Source organism: Strigops habroptila, chromosome 6 (assembly GCF_004027225.2).
Source record: "Strigops habroptila isolate Jane chromosome 6, bStrHab1.2.pri, whole genome shotgun sequence".
Taxonomy (NCBI): Eukaryota; Metazoa; Chordata; class Aves; order Psittaciformes; family Psittacidae; genus Strigops; species Strigops habroptila.
In genome coordinates, this window is record NC_044282.2 from 15,236,206 (window position 1) to 15,250,797 (window position 14,592).

The 14,592-nt window shown below is 41.4% G+C and overlaps 1 long non-coding RNA gene across 2 annotated transcripts; it reads right to left on the reverse strand.

The window, feature by feature from the left end:
• Nucleotides 1-2,327: 2,327 nt before the first annotated feature.
• LOC115609644 lies at nt 2,328-13,556 on the reverse strand. 2 transcript variants are annotated; one of them, XR_003991933.1, is made up of 5 exons: nt 13,488-13,556; nt 12,249-12,298; nt 5,890-5,969; nt 5,162-5,324; nt 2,328-2,658 (listed from the first exon to the last, which is right to left on the reverse strand). It is a non-coding gene; the product is annotated as an uncharacterized LOC115609644 (long non-coding RNA). The 2 variants fall into 2 exon arrangements; XR_003991932.1 differs by having other exon boundaries at nt 5,890-6,007.
• Nucleotides 13,557-14,592: the final 1,036 nt, after the last annotated feature.

Below are 14,592 nucleotides of genomic sequence, written 5' to 3' on the forward strand. Positions count from 1 at the left end.
ATCAATTTGCCTTTTTTTTTTTTCCTTTTGTTTGTTTGTTTGTTGGGGTCTTTTTGGATCACTACTGAGCTGAAATTTTGACAGAATTATCTGTCATTACTCTGAGGTTTCATTACTGCATGATACCAGCCACGTTAGAGGCTGTCATTTTATACATTGGGATTGTCTGTGTGTTCTCCTTCCCCAGGTGCATCATATTACCAACATGCTGAACTCCATCTGCTGTTTTGCAGTCACTCTGTTTTGTAAGGTCGTCCTCCAGCCACTCCTACTCTGGATATCTGGGTGTCACAGTATTACGTACACACAGTACCACCTCATCTTCAGTCCCTTTTCAATGTCACCAATGAGCACCTGAACAGCACAGGAGAAAAACTAAACTCCTGTGGGAAGCCACTGGGAATCTTCCTTATCCACTGCAAAAGTTGACCATTTACAGCCTTCTCCTTCCTAAATACCAACAAATTATTTACAGATGTAAACCTCCTCACATACTCAGTGGCGGATCAGACTGCTTAAGAGCCTCTGTTGAGGCTATTAAAGCTTTCAGGGTATTCAGACAAACTGTACCAACCCTTTATCCATGTTTCTTAACACCTTCAGAGAAGACCAATACATTTTTAAGGCAGGGCTGCACTTCCCAAAAGCAGTGTTGTCTCTTCCCAAATACATAACATTTGTCCATGCATCCACTGCATTACAGTTTCTGCTAGTTTGAAACACTATGGATATCAGATTTATCAGCCTATGATTAGCCAGATCACACTTACAATCCTTTTTTACAACTGGCAGTGCACCAGCCACTTCAGTCTTCGGATATGAAGGCAGTGTAGGCAAGAAGCTGCACACCATAGCTAGTACTTTGGCTTCTTTTAACAATAAATAAACAAATAAATGTAAATCCTTGAGTTCTTTCAGAATTCTCACACATTGTCTGGCCTTGGCAACTTGTTCATCTTCATTTCAGTCTGCTTGTCCCATAACTTTCCCTGGCAACACTTCCACTTGCAGCAACTCCTCTGACGCGTCTCCCATAATGAAAGGTTTTGGTGTGGGAACCTCGTCAAGTTCTTCCACAGGGAATGCAGAAATAAACAAATAATTTTTTAAAAAGTGTGCTATTGGCTTATCTTCACTGAACACTCTTCATCACCTACTGGCCCCTCGGACTCTCTGGCAGGTTTTCTGCTCCTGGTATATTTGAAAAAAGATTTATTATTAGTCTTGAAGCCTTCAGCAAAATTGTTCCGCAGAATCTTTGCCGGGCTGTCTGAATCCTTTTACATTTATCCTGTCACAGTTTATAGTCCTTTCTGTTTTTTCATTTGAATGAAAGTTCAGCTTTTTGAAGGATGCCTTCTTGCTTTGATAATCTATTTAATCCTGCTGTTTAGCCACGCCAGCATCCTCTTATCCTTTCTTAAGTTTTTCTTCACATGTGGTATGCATTTCTTGAGTGCCTCCAGTATGCCTCCAAAGAGTCTCCATGCCATCTGCAAGGATTTAACTCCCCTAGCTAATCCTTCTGGGGTTTTTTTTCAGCAAGTATTCTTTTTATGTAGTTTTTCATTTTGAAGCTGAGCTCAGCTATGGTGATATTTATTTGGCTTTCACTGTTCCTTCAGGGATGTTTTATGCAAACACATCATAGCTGCTCTTATAGAACAGTTCTCCAACTGCAGCATTTTGAACTTGGTCCTGCATGTTACCCAAAAGCAAGCCCAGGAGCTGTTTCTCTTCTGGTGGACTGTATGGCCTGCCTGCCCCACACAAGCTACACCTGCAAATCCAGTCTTGCATCATGCCACCACCCGGCATCTACATAGGGGAAGACAGTTGAAATTTCTTTTACTTTTGCATGTCCTGCCCTTGTTTTGGTTCTGCCAAGGTTATTTTGCTGAGTACAGTCAAACCACTCTGTGACCATTAATGGCAGACAATATATGGGAGGAGAGCGGGTGAGAAAAGAAAGACAAGTTACTTTTTAGTAAGATCTGAAAAGTACATCTTAGTTGGGTTTCTGTGATGATAGGGTAAATAACATTTTACAGGATGGTAAACCTAGATCTCAGTATAAGCAGGTAAGTCCCATATTAAGCATTCTGTTATAGAGGAAAAAATAAAATTGAATGCAGATCCCACAGCAAAACAAAAAGATTAACTCATAAGTCTACCTCTGTAGCAGCTACCAAGCTCCCTGATTTAGTAACATATGAATCACAACATAACAGTGATATAATGTTCAGATAAAAGGACAGCTGTACTCCAATATGGTGTGTTGAGATCCCTCAATGAAGAATATAAAGACTCTCACCACTTTTAGTTAAAGGAAAATGAGCACTTTTAATGAAAGGAAAATATCTACACTTACAGAGCATATTTCATGATCTTCAAGCAGATACCATGAATGAAATTCAAATTCATCTTTCATACATTTTTTTCTTTCTTTGTGAACAAAAAATAAAAGTCTCTTTATACAGAAGGTGCCAGTCCCATCCCTAACCGGCTGTAATTGCTACCATAGTCGATGCCCAATTGCTGCATCAAACTGTACAAAGACCACTTCTCTGTGAATGGTTGGCAGCTGGGCCACTTCTCTGGGATACAGTGGATTCTGGAGGCTGTCAATCATTTTCTGTATGTCTTGAAGTTCATTCCCTGGGGTCCCAAGAACAGTAAGTTTATCAGGTAAGATATCAGAAAATGCACATAGAAGTATCTCAGTTTTGTAAACTTGTTTTCCCTCCAGGAGTTTTGTACTTCAAGACTTCTTTCATTTTTTGTCCCTCCCCTGGGAGGAAGAAGAGGAATGTGCTTACATCCCCCTCAACACTACAAAACCAGGTTTTAAGAAAAGAGGTTGTGGCAGGTGGAGAATTATGAGGATGTAGTAAAGTCAGGGAGGAAGAGGCATAGGAATTAAAAATTACAAGCAACTCAAAATGATGCTTTTATTAATCTTTCCCACTAAAACATAAATTATTATAAAATACCAACAAGCATGGTGGTGTATCTTACTGATTATCATATCAACATTAGATTTGTCTGACAGGAGCAGAATCAGGGCTCAGATAGGGTTCTACTTACTCCAAAGACCTAAACTAGTTACAACCTGATGAGGAATGATAAGGACAACTTTTCCAACTGTTTTTAATAAAATACTATTGGGGATCAATTCTGCAAACTAATGAATACTTTTCTGCTGAGGTTGTAAAGTTTTTTTATCCCCTTCGAGCTTAGCAAAAAACTTCTCAAAGCAATGAGTCTCTACAAATCATTACCCTTACAAGAGCACCTGCTCTTACTTGGTGTTTGTAGGAATTGTGTTCACAGGGCTTGACTGCCACCCAAGCCACAGCCACTGCAGAAGTGATTTAACTTGGAAACACCTGTTATAGAAACCCAATGTTCTCTCTGTCAAGCTGCAGGAGCTGCCATCATTTAAGAAGTTAAATGGCCTGGTTTGGGTGAGAGGGAAATTATTCCTCAGCATCAGCAACAAAAAAGATCTCTTGGTCATGAGCAATGGAGTTAAATTGTCTGTACAAAATGCGTTATAAAGATAGCAGAGTACTGAGTGTTCCGTCTTTGTCCATATTGTCTATTTTGAAAGTGTGGCAGCTAGGGATGTATTAGATATGTCTGAAATTGAAATACATTGCACATAATATTCCTCCTACATCTGGTTATATGTTTTCTTACTGATCACTGAGCTCAGTCTTCCTGATTGTTTCAAAGCTCATTAAACATGCTAATTTACGTGAGCTTTCTCAGCCATATACAAATGGAGTCACTACTACGCATTTAATGGTACAATGTGCACACTCCACAGACCAGGCAGTGCTTTTTGTTGGCGAAGATAAACCCACTTCAACATCGAACATCCACAAGCACAATATTAAAATACAAGCTGTAACAAGTGTTTATGATTCACTGAGTCCTTTCTTCCCTTTGAAAATGAAATTTCAAGAAGGTAAATTCGGCACTGACAATAAAAATCTTACATAAAAAGAAAAACACATAAAATCTGGAAACATTAAAAGACAAAGCTAGTCTTTGATATATTTTTCCCAGTTCTTGAAGAATTTAATATTATTACCCAATTGCCATAATCAATTTTTCATTTTTTAAAAGCTACCAGGACAGAAGGGAAGCTGTATGGGTAAACTTTCCACTCCTGAGTTGCATCTGAGCAGCACCGAATGTACGGATATATAAATGTGGTCATTTCTAGGTGCCATGAAAACAGTCCAGCCACGCAGCACACGCCTCCACAGAGGAGGAGGTATGCACAATGTGCCATGTTTTGAAACTCCAGCTCACTCTACTGTAGGAATAATGAAGGGGCTGAAAAGTCAAATGCTAAGAGCACTTCAGCACTTGGGACAGGATTATCTCATGTGACTTTAGTTGCTCAATTATCAGGCAACAAGTTTAATTGGGCTCCTGCAATCTTGGGCACCTCTAAAGAGGGTTTCATCCCACTCGCTTTGAATACATTTTAGCTTGGGACAAGCAACTCCTCTGAAGGCCTCTTTGTAACAGTGTCCAGCACAGTGACAGCAGAGGTGCCTAAATGGTGCTTAGTCGCCAGCAGTTACATACCTCGCTAAAGGAAAGGTTGGTAAATTAACTTAAACAACAGGTCAAAGCTATTGAGGAAACCAGTACTATTTCTGCACAAATCCATGTTCATGTAGGACAACACACACCTCAACTGTTTCACCCTTTGGAAGGAGAATCAAGATTTACCAGAGGAGGAACTCAAGCCTGCCTTTTTTAATCTCTGGTACAGAAAAAATCAACATGGGCTGACCAGATGGCTTAACAGATACTTGCTAGAGGCGGAAGAGCAATTTTTGGACCATGTTTTCTGTTCCCTGCTGGAGCAGACCTCCCAAGCCCTGTAGGTACATTGCTTCTCTGTGAGATTGTGACAGATATATGATGTGGTGGGCATGCTCCCAAAACACAGAGTCTTCCACCAGTAAAATGGAGCATAAAAAAAGTAAAAAAAAAAAAAGGGTGGAATTTTATCATTATTCTTCAGTTGACATCAGTCTCATCTTCATACTCCTCTTGTCTCTTTTTCACCATCAGCATTTCACACACTTTTGCACCTGGATCCATCTACCTTAAGGACACAGCATTTGTTACTTACCAATCCTGTCAGCCCCCCCTCAGTCTGGGGTCAGAGGCTCTGGGTTTAAGGCACAAAAGCAGTTGGGGGAATTTCCTAATTGAGCAGAAGCCAGGAGATACGAAACCACGTTGTGAAATGCACCAACGATTTCTAGGCTTAGGTGGAGAGCTCTGAGAGCAGCCTGCAGACAAGACAAATTCACAAATTAAACCATTCAGATGATCGTCCCTAAGCAGACACACCAAAGTAGCAAATATTTTTGCTTCCCAGGCACCAACCACTCCTGAGCACCAAATGAGACTTTCCTGGGATAGCGCCGGGGTTCCCAGAGCAAGGTCAAGCACTGGATTTTGTCCAGGCTCAGGATATCACTCCCAGCTGTTACTGTCCTATCTGGTGTCACAGCTTCTGTTTTAGAAACTGCTTCCCCACTGTCTCTTACAATCACTTTTGTCAGTGTTTATAGCTATCCAAGCAGATAGACATGGCCAGGCAGCCTTCCCCTCGCAGTCCTTACCCCCTGCACTGCACCATCTCCAGCTCCTGCACTGCCAGGGGCAGCCTGGGTACCTCCTCCCTCACATCCCTCTTCTCCTTGTTTCAGCAGAAGTAAGTCAGAGGCCATACAGGTCCCAGCCTGCCACTTCTTTCCCCGTCTCTAGTGACAAGCTAAATTGCAGTGCACGTGAAAAGATGTGTGTGGTTTACTGCCTAGAACATCTCTTTTAGCATTAGCAAATACTGACCTTCTCTGGAAGTGGTTTGAACATGATCAACACCTCAGTAGGCTGAGGGATGAACCACAAGTTGAGGAAGGTGCATCCATCTGGAGACAGCAAAGACAGTGATGGAGGATGGAAGGATCTGAGTTATTGAGAGAAGTGAGAGGCGTTTAGCATTTTGAGGCTTCTTTCTGCCTGTCACTTCCCAGAAAGACATGTTTTTGAAGTTTGACAAAACTGTTATTTGAACATAAGATTTGCCTCTAAGATTTGGAGAAAATGTGTTTTAGACATACATAACATGATTTAGCTTTGATGTGTAGAATACAAGGTAAAGGTCTGACCTCCAAAACCTGCTGAATTTGAGAGAAACTTGAAAGCAACTTTCTTTAATAATCTGATTTAGAAAGCAAGGACATGAGCTGCTGTGCTGAGGACATTTAGGATCTCTTCCCCTGGGAACGTGCTTTTGCTGTCTAGAACAGGAGACAGGCAGGGCAAAGAAGCAGACAGGCATTAAGTCTGTCTCATTATTTTAAAATACGATGTGCAATTACTAGTAGACAGCCCACTTTTTTTTGCCAGAAGATATGAAAATTCAACATTTATTACATTAATAATGTATTTTCCTGTTTTTATATACAATGTGCCATTTCTTGTCTTCACATACATGAAGTATAATATGCAGCTAGTACATTCTGAAAGAAGAGATATAAATTCAGCTTGGAGATTCAGTTCAGCTCTTTCTGAAGTAAGTTTTGCAGAGTTTTTAATTTTTTTGTTTCCTTTTGTCTGAAAAAGAAGCAAGCCTGGATGCAGAAAATAGACCTTTGGTTTGGGTGGGATGGAGCAATGAAAGGTTAAATACTCTGTGTTGTAAGCATGGAAATTATATTTGGGCAGGGTTTGTTTAACCAGCTGTGCCCTACTAACTTTTGCCCGAGAATGATAAACACAAATTGTACCTAAAGAAACCACACAAGTGATGCTTTTCAGGGTGAGATTAGTATTCACACTCTCCATTTCCTCCACTTTACATCACAACCCGTAAACGATACCAGCAGGGAGAGAGCAAACACGATGACCAGGGTTTCTTCTGAAGGCGGAAGCACACACACTGTCCAGATGTGCTTCATCTTTACAGACTTTGGCAGACATGGACTGTGGGCAGCCTGCCACAGAGGCTTCCCCACCTCACCACAGGATGTTAAGCATGGCTTCTCAGTAGCCATGTTTGCAAAGGAGTCCCAACGCTACGTCACCCTGCTATGATGTGGCACCTAACTTCTTCAGAGAGAAAATAAAGACAGTCCACCACATCCAGGTAAGCTGAGGCGCTGCCCACCCCAGCAACACGTGAACAATTTGCAGTGCCATTTCCCAAGAAACAGCTAAACCACAGTCTGATCCCAAATAAAACAGATTTTCTACGTTACTTAGAAAACCCCCTTGAAACCTCCCAAAACACCCCAGAGATGCTATGTCATGCTCACAGGGTGACTAGTAGTTTTAAAACACATATGGCTAAAAGCTATGACCTGGTTTCATATGCAAAATCTGGGAAAAAAATAAAAGATTGGGGGAAGGGAAGAACAGGATGGCACCACTGCACAAAACCCACAGCCACGCTTTTTCCTCTCTCTTCCTGCTTCTAACGTTTACTTTTAAGGCAGCAGTTGCTGCGGGAGACTTTTACGATCTTCTGTAAGATAACATTTCTGCTGTAGCCACTGCTTCTGCTTTTTTCTAAGGGATCCTGCCAAAGCTTAGGTAAGCCAGCAAGGGTGGACGTATCCACAGCCTTCCCTTCACTCCACGGCAGCTGGACTCTGCATAATGTAAACATATCAAAATCAGGAAGGATAGGAGGTTCACTCAACCAAATGTGGATGTTGACAATATGAGCACCTCCCTTGAGTCCCTAGAGAGAGAAAGAGGCACTTCCAGGACACAGCTCATCCCATCCAAAAGCAGGAGTCTGAAACAAGTCATCCCTTTGAAGCACCTATTATCAGGGGAGCTTAGTCTGATACAGGTGTCTAAAGTTAGGTGGGCTATTCTCAAACATTTCCCATTGATGTTCATGAATTTTAGGCTTATGGAAATACATATACATGCATGTGCAGAAAACTTTTCATTATAACTATTCTCATTTCTTATGCTCCTTCCCCAGAGCTGCTTCTTTGCTTTCTTCCTTTCTTCTTTATTCCATCTTATTTTTTTCTTTCCCCTTCTCTTCTTTCTCCACTTATTTTTTCCTCCCTCCATTTCCTCCACTGTAACTAGCCATCTTCACCAGCACCCCATCTACTGTTTCTTCCACCCAGCTGCAGGACCTTCTCAGAGGGAAGGAGGGAGGGAGGGACAGAGAAGGCAGGACCTGCTCACCCCCCAAGCACCTGGCAGCCACAAATGCAGGCAACAAGATTAGCTCAGAAGATAAGGCGGCAATTAAATTAATGTCCTGCTATAACCCCCTAAATGCAGGCAAGATGGAAGCTAAATTTCTGCTTTCATCATAACTAATTGACAGTTGCTGTCTGCAAGGTGCTTCTTAGCTTCAGTTAAACAACAGAAAATGAAACATTGACTGGTAATAACTGATAAAGTGGGGACAAAAAGTTCAGAGGAGATGAAAGGGTAGGAGCCATTTTCAATTAAAGCCTTTTCTCCAGCTCCCTGCAGCTCCCTTTCTGGCACCAACACCAGTTTTGGTGTGGGCCCGTACAGGGGAGTGGATGCAGGTGTGAAAGGCACACTGCAGTGGTCCCCATGCTCGCTGCTCTCTAGACACCTGCACATTTGCTTCCCTCCCCCAGCTAAGGATTTGCTCTTTGCTTCCTTTGTACATCAAGCACAGAAAAGCAGCATGCTATAGCAAGTGATATGAAAGCGAGTCTGGCTGAGCTGCAGGCTGCTGGAGAGACACAGACAATGTGCAGGCAGCCCTCTGGGAGCCACCAGGAGCAGGAAGGCTTTTCTCCACGGGAAGAGAAAGGCAGGGGGAGCTCAGCATTGTTCTCAGCCAAAACACAGCACTGTACCAGCTACTAGGAAGGAAAAAACCCATAACTGTTACAGCTGAAACCAGGACAGTGTTGAAGCACAGGAGGAGAAAGGGCAACCTCGGAAAATTCAGGGTTTATTTTACTTTAGAAAAATAAAAGGGCCTACATATGTACACATGCTTATGTTTTAGGATGTTTCATTGATTCAGATGTTTCATTTTAAAGTGCAAAAGGACAATGTGCAACTGTGTATAAGTTAATATGCTTATATTAACATTTTTTAAGAAGTGTAATATATATTACATATAGTATAACTCAATAAAGTATTATAAGGTACTGAAACATTTTCTTGCTGTTGAAAAGTTACAGGTCCAAAAGGCACAAGCCAATATCTGATGAGGGCACACAATGCTAGGACTCACAGATCTGGATGTTGAATATCTCAACAGTCAATGCTCTGCTGGACCTCCTCTGTTACAAGATGGATACTCCTGAAACGTACCATGGTTTTATTCTTTGCTCAACATCCCCCTGACACAAGAGTAGTAGGTAGCACATAGCATGAACTACAGAAGTGTAGGTTCTGCAGCCCATGTACAACTTTTTAGGATAATATGCAAAATACTACAGAGCTTAAAAGTTTCTCAGGGAATCTGAGATGGGAGTACAAAATACAGTAGCTTAGACAACACCTAATCAAAGTAGGTAGATAAAGGAAGAAAAACGGCCTGTACCATGGGCCTGTGATGGGCTTACTTCCCAGCAACTACTACTAGCCAGGTAAGAGCTAGCCCAAAACAGGTATAGCTCCACAGGCCTGCCACTGGCATGCAGTTAAAGAACAGGGAAGGGGCAACAATCACTTTCTCAGGTATCTCTTTGAACCATGTTTTATTTGTTGGGCTTGTAACAATGCTCCCAACCTTTGTTATCAGAACTAAAGCTTTTGCCTGACCTTATCAAATGTTTTTTCTATGTTTGCTGCTGAGCCCCGCTACTGCTGGGGAACAAGATGACAAACTAGTGTGCTGTGGGGGCTACTTTCACATCTAAAACCATTTGTCTGCTGGTGCTAACATGGGCAACCTAGAGACTTACAGAGTCAGCAGAAGGGCTTGCCTTGTGAGCCACAAGTTTTGCGGAAGGAGATCCTTGTGACATGGACAAAAAATTGTCCCTTCTGAAAGGAGCAGGTGATACAAGGGTCATCTGCTCATATGTGGTGTGCTCTTCCTCTCCTTTTCTAGCTTCCAACAAGTCACATTGCTGCAACTTATTAACAGGTTTCATTTAAATCTTAAATAAATAAAATGTAAAAGGTAAAACAACGCTCCCTACCTTGGCTTAATCATTAAAGCAGAGGATTTATACCCTGAAAATGAAATTATCCATTTATTTTCTCTTTACATGTAGTGCTGGGATTAGAAGCAAGCAAATTTCCAGTTTTCCTTCTCCATATGCCAGCTTTTGCAGGAGACTCTGACTGAGCACATTCTTCATCCATCAAAAATTGCCTGCAGACTGGCAGAACACACTGCGTAGGGCACTTTCAGTCTATCATTCCTTTTACAAACATGGGACAAACATCCCAGCTTTACTTAGTAATATGAACTGACTGGGGACTCTGGCCCCCAGGAACATGCTTGCAAACATGATACAAACTTGGGATCAGCTGCAAGGTTTTTCTTAAAGTCTTGCTCGTCTTTTTTTCCTTGAGATAGTCCAATTATGAAATACTTGTCTCTGATGACAGAGATATCATCTAAGAGGCTATTGTGGTACCCATTGAGCTGACCTCTCAGGGCACGCTGGGACACACGCTGATTCAGCCTAAAAAGGTATAATGAAAATATGTAGCATTGTGCAGGGTGTCATCGGTCCAGATAAGCTCTACCTTTGTTGAACCTTATCTCTTCCTCTATCTTTGGCATCTTCTACAGCAAAATTTACAAGGTATGATTCCTCTGTACGATAATGTACAACCAATGAGAGGCAAATTGTGAAAATGGCATTTAAGAATTAAGGTAAATTTGAGATCTAACACTTTTCATCACACAGATGCCTTTACAAGGCTTTAGAAATATCTGTGAATTAATTCAGCAGCTGCTTTGTGGTAGCTGTTGATACTTACAATACTTACAATTTTACAACACAATAACTTACAATAAGGAAGCAGAAGAAGGAAGGAGCTAAGTGAGGCGACGAGTTAATTGCAGAACTGGGAATTAGACAGTGTGACCCTGGGTCAGATTTCATCGTCACTGAGCTGTGATGAAACTCTACTCCAATCTCTGGCTGCAAGGTGCCTCTAGACCCATCGGTCTGGCCTTACCTACACACTTGATAAGCTGTACCTGGGTTAAAGGTAGTCTGCATCTGCAGCATGACACAAACCTACCTCATTTGCAAAAATGAAACCGCTGCCTTACTTGCAGCTTGCTCCTTGCCATGCCCTTTCCAAGGGCTGCTTGGGTGCACCTCTGCTTACCTGGGCATATGAGGACAAGACAGACGTGGATGCTGGTCACATGCCAGGTTCTCGCTCAGTCTTTTGACAGAGTGGATGTGGAATATACAGCTCTTAGGTGGCTTCATGTCAGGCTACGCACTCTTGTAGAAAGGTAATACATAAACTAATCTACGGTGGTATATAAAGTATGGGTTGTTTCTCAGTGAAAGTAAACTAGAAATAGCCCATTTCCCTTTTTTTTTCTTTTTTATTGTCATATGTGCTCAACCTCATGATATTGTGTGCAAGGCAAAGGTCCCAGAAATGTAAACTTAAGTGGAGTAAAATCCGTGAAATACTGAACATTGACATATGAACATAGGATAAAAAAAGCTAAAATCAAGTCCGCCTCAGTTTGAAGGTCTGTTTTCTCCCAAGTAGTCTTATAAACTAGATTGAATTCAGAGGACAATAGATCTCAACCATTCATTCTCTGATCTACTGCACATTATTTCCACTACAATTTATCACTGATGTCAATTATGTTTATCTGGTATTTCTGCTGAAATACCAAAAAAGCATTGGTGTTCTGTGCCTCTATTTAGCATCCCATCATCAATCCTTTCTCCTCATAATAAAGCCAAGTGGCATATTTTCTACTCTTCCAGAAACATGGCTTGTACTGCCTGTAACATTGTCCCACTAAACCACTGAAAATGTTCTTTTCCTCAGCTTTCAAAATGGCTTACAGTTATATTCATCATATTTTGAACAGAAAGTCCCTAAATTCATATTATTCACATGAAAAAGATGCCCTCAGAGCAAGACTTATATCTAAAACATGTGTTTGTATGGAAATGTCTATACTAGATCTATGTTAAGCGTATATTAGACGTATAGTAAATGTCTGTATCAGATATACTTACTTATGGCAATATTCAACAATAACGTCTCTCCTGAGTTTCAGGACTTCATCCTATAATGAGACAATATTTTTTTCCTTAGTATCATGTGGGACTTACATGTACTGAGAATCTAACAAAGCCAAAACACTTGTAATTTTTTCTATTAATATAATTTTTAAAAACCCTCCAGATTACATGCAGTACTACAAATATCTAAACTATGAAATTCCAAAACTTTAAGGAAGTTAAACATCAAGAAAGATTTCAACCAGTATGCCAGACCCAGTAGATAGTTAAGGCAGTCTTGTAAATAAATTCAGAATTATTTTATTCAAGTCTGTTTCGTATAATTTTGTTCATGAATTCTGTAATATTTCTCAAAAGAGTCTGCAGCTAGCAGTGATTTCCTCATACACTCATATTGCATTCTGAGCTGGCAAGAAGCTTATGAGTATGTTGAACTAAATAATTTATGCTATTTAAAAAACAGAATAGCCATTAAGAGTTTGAGTAGAATGAGTTTTACTGTCTGATAAACTCTTAAAGGCCATGCCTAACCTGTATTCAGAGCAAGATACACAGTCACAAGCAGTTTAATACAGGATATATGTTCTCACCTTTAAACACCGAATAAAGAGGAATTTGCAAAAGGCAAAATCTATACCCATTGTGGTATACTTAGAAATATTTTTTTTAACTATCACACCTTCTTCTAAAATAATAAAACTGCTAGAAATATTTATTCAAGGAGCCTTCCTTACATAGTCTGTCTCTAGCTAGGACCACTATTGGATGCTTATATGTAAAAGCCCAGAACAGTTCTGCACCTATCAACATGGCTATAGCCAGAATTTACCTCCGTACCTAGGAGAGAAATAGTTTGGGAGCAACCACAACCTTAGTTAGCCATGTGTCTGCAGACTGCTGCTGTTTTCCATGCACCTCTCCATCACAAGCATTGCAGTCATGCCTATGGGAGACTACGGGAAGACAGCACAGTGGAAGAGGGTTCCCTTGAGTCTCCCACCACTGCCTGTGGAGCTGGGCCACCATCTGCAGCCCCATGCCTGATCTGCACACCCTGGCCATGTCCTAGCCTCCTCTTCACTGCCTGGGTTTCCACACCTGCCACTGGCTTGCCTTTCTCCCTAAAGTAACCACAGAGTAAGTACAATGCTAACTCAAAGCTACCACTTTGCCAATGCACCGAAACCCAAGAGTCCCTCTCAAAAATGCTGAGGAGCCTCCTGACCTACTTACAGAGTTTTGCAGCCTGCTGCCCAGTGCTTCTCTGAGTGAAAGTGTTCAGCATCCTACCTTGAGGTCCCTGTTTCTTCAGCTGAATGGAAATGAAAGATTCCAGAAGCCTAATGAGAGGAAAAAAAAACCCCATGAGGGCTGAGAAGAGTTGTCTTTCAAAAGGCAAACTGATAACCTCCTTCTGAACCACTCAAATAACTTCTTCAGATTAGCTACAGCTTCTCCAACAAGATTCATTTTACTCATTCCCTGTATATAACAGGTACAAATACACTGAATCTTGTGGATCAGCTATCAGAGATGAGATGAGCTCTGAGGAAAGTCCACGTATTTTTAATTTCAGTGCAAGCGAAATAAATGGTGAAAGAAATAGTAGCAAATTTAGAAAAAAGAAATGTACCTCCACATACTGGCGTTAAGGTAGTAACGGGAACTGTGAGACTGCCTGGGCTAAGCTAGACATGTTGAATGCCTTTTTATTTGTATCTTCAAACCACAGGTTTTTCAATTAGCACAGTGTTTTCAGTGCCTAGCTTCCAGCTGACCAGCACTGAGTAATGCAAAAAATTGCTCTGTGTCTTGACAATACCCTGTTAGTAAACAATACCCCATGTAAAGGCCAGGAAATTGGGCTGGGGAGCTAGTACGTGGGCCAAGCTCTGTTCTATAGGTGAAGCAAAGTCATATTTAATGGCCTTATCCTGGTCCAACAACTTGTCATAATTTTGCAGTGGTTTCAACTGTAAACTAGCTGATTCTTGGCATCTATAAGGTATCTGGATTTCCTCCTTTAATGAACAGGTTATCTCCATGGAGTTTGATGTAAAGCCAGAGTCCCATGGGCAGGGTATGATGGGACAACCATAATGCTCAGAAGACTGATTCACAGCAAGAAACAGGGTGTCTGGGAACATGCCTGTATTTTTTCTTGGTGGAGGCCCAGCACAATTCAAAGGAAGCAGTGCTGGGGAATCGCACATGCACCAAACTGACCCCTACCCAGTGGAGGCAGCTTGGCCAGTCTGTAACAAATACCTTTTAATGGTACAGAGTAAACCTGGAGAACGCCCAGGAGAAAATGAAGGGGCCGGTGTGGTTGTTTGCA